Raw genomic sequence first — 2,691 nt, 5'->3', positions numbered from 1 at the left:
GCTGCACGGTTTCTTAAGAGTCCTCAAACCAGGCTGCATGGCTCCCCGCCACCGTCCCTCCGCCCCCGAACCTCGCCGGGTCTGGGAGCTGTTTCTCCGGGGCTTATCCCAGAGGCCCCGCCGCTGCCACACCTGGCCACTGCCTTGGCAGAGGCCAACTCCACCCAAACACCCGTCCGGGCGGGCTTGAGATAGCCGGGGTCCTCACAGTCTACCCCGCAGCCACTCCCAAGCTCAGCATCAATGCTTGCCCCGCCCCTCGCCCATTCCCAGGGCCGCGTACAGGCAGTGGGACAACCTCGGGCTTCCATCTTGCTCACGCTACTTGGGTTGGTCACTTTTTTTTTCCTCCGGGGCCTCAGTTTCCCCGACTGTACATTGGGCTAAGGATCGGCACCACGGGTTTGCTCTGAGAATTCAAGTGAAGAATTATTAGATGAGCTCAGGATAGTCCAGGTTGCCGGCGTCGAGTATTTGCTAGCTCAGAAGGTTTCAACGAAAGCCTTCCTCCTACCCCAAAGACTGTTTTTTCCCCAGGCTCCGCTCGCCGCGTTGGCCTGTTTCCCGCGGGGTGGGCGAAGCCCGGCCGGGAGACCCGCGAGGAGAGGTCGCAGGCGGGTGCGAGTCTGCTGTTGGTTTCCAGGATGCTCCCTTCTACCCCGCAACCGTGCGGGGGCGCGGGGGCCGGGCTGTGACGTGGCCCGGGAGCTCGCGCCGCGGCCGCGCAGAGGAGGACGCGCAAATTGTATTTCAGCACCGGGTCCTTCCGGGTTAATGAGCTGACACCATGATTAAAGCTGACCATTTGTAATGTGTCTCGACCCGGCCGCCGAGCCCTGAAGAGGTTAATGCGGTGACGGAGGCCGGCACCTGCCCCTCGCCGGCCTCCCTCCCGGGCCGTGGCGCACAGCCTCCGGCCCCCGCCCCTCGCCTGCCCCTGCCCCCGCTGCGCCGCCGACTCCTAATCAATTAGCCCATTAACGAGCCCTTGGAGGAGTTAAGTAGGGAGAGGTTCTGCCACGGGTAGGGCTGCAGTCGGTAACTCACCGCGGCTAATGATATTATAAGCGCTTTACTCAATAACCCGGGCGCGGCGCGGGCGAGGAGGGAACTGCACCGTCATGGGGGCAGCGTCTGGACATTTGTGGGGACTGATTCAGTCTCCTCTCTCCCTTGGCTGCGGTGGGGGGGGGGGGGGGCACCATAGGGTCAGGGCTCCTGGGATCATTTGGCCGAGCCGTACCGGAGGCTGCAGACCTGGGGCTGAGGTCGTCTGACCGCCTTGGAGTCTTGCCTCACCTTGGGTTCCTCCAGGCTTGTGTAGACAACTATGCCCCGAAAAGTTTTGCCTGCGTCGCGTGGGTTCCGCATCTGGTACCAGTTGATCTGGGAATTAAAAGAGCAAGAGTCAGGGCTTTGAGGGGGCCGTGCAAACACCTTAGGGAACTATGGTTAACTGAGCGCCTACCGCAAGCTGTACTCAGAATTAGGCACTTTGACCTCATTTAGCTTCTTCGAGGCAATCTTTGCTTTCCCCTAATTTTAAAAATGAGAAAACCAAGGCTCAGAAAGTTTAAGAATCCTGTTCAAGGTCACCTTCCCATTTGAATACCCTTTGCCTAATCCTAAAACCATAGTCCTCATCTCCTTCTCCCCTTTCCTATAGCAGATCGCTTCTATTTTTGCAGCAATTCCCTGACTTCCAATATTTACGTAAAAATGAGAGTCAGGGAAGACAAGGCCGAGCTTTGGGCTGTTTACAGAGGTTTACAGGGCACATTTCATTCCTACCTAGGCTATTCTCAAAACAGGTGAAGGGAAGGGGATATTAATGGGTGCGTATCACCTATGAGAACAGTGAGGCTCTGATTGGGACTTCACTTGTCCAAGTTCACCTAGCGTGTAAATGGTAGTGCTGGGATTTGAATCTGGATCTCCTGAAACAAGATCTAGGGCCTCCCCTACCCCCCACAACGATCATGCAGTCTTGCTGGGCCCGTGACAAGGTTGGGGGCTGTGGGGAGGAAGGGCCAAAGTTGTCTGATGCCAGGCCTCCTAGTTAAGCTTCTAGGAAGAGCATCAGTTCCCATGCGCACGCTCCTAAATCCCACGACCCCCAACCTCCCCCGTGGGGCGCAGAGGCCTGCCAACCCTACCTGCCTGCCTAGGAGAGAAGGGATGAGAGGTTGGGGAGGGTCATGGCGCAGCCTATGAGCCCTTTGAGGGTGTGAGGACCTGCATCGCCTAAAGGAGGCGTGGGGCCATTCCAGTTCTGAGCCCCGAGCTGCCCCTGTCTCTCGAGAGGGCCGGGGTCGGAGCCCTCAGAGATGCCACAGAGGCTAAGAACCTAGCTGTCATCCATCCTGCTTTCGGTCCAGGCTGGTTGGACACAGCAGATGCCCGCTGGGCTCTTCGCGAGCTCGGGGGAGGACAGGGGCTGTGAGAGCCCGGCCTGTGCTTTTTGAAATTTTCCGGGGCCGCTCGGCGGCGCTGCGATTGGCCGCGTCCGGGTAACCTCTATGCAAATGAGGCCGCGCCACCTCCGCGCCGCCAGGGACCCGCGAGCTGGCGGGCAAGGAAGGGGCATTCGCGCCGGGGCTGGGCGGGCGCACCTGAAGCCGGGCGGGCAGGGACCCCAGCGCAGCTGTCGGGTGCCCGCGTTTCCCCCGCGCGGAGGGGAAGCCTCGCCAG

At 59.9% G+C, this 2,691-nt stretch overlaps 1 protein-coding gene across 1 annotated transcript in view; it reads left to right on the top strand.

Annotated features, from left to right (window-relative positions):
- The window catches only part of HMX2 (H6 family homeobox 2), a 7,980-nt gene that overhangs the window by 3,295 nt on the left and 1,994 nt on the right, over positions 1-2,691 (top strand). The window lies entirely within an intron of this gene.

The sequence above is a fragment of the Bison bison genome, unplaced genomic scaffold, assembly GCF_000754665.1.
Source record: "Bison bison bison isolate TAMUID 2011002044 unplaced genomic scaffold, Bison_UMD1.0 scf7180017864456, whole genome shotgun sequence".
NCBI classification, from domain to species: domain Eukaryota; kingdom Metazoa; phylum Chordata; class Mammalia; order Artiodactyla; family Bovidae; genus Bison; species Bison bison.
This window is presented reverse-complemented; position numbering and strand designations above follow the sequence as displayed.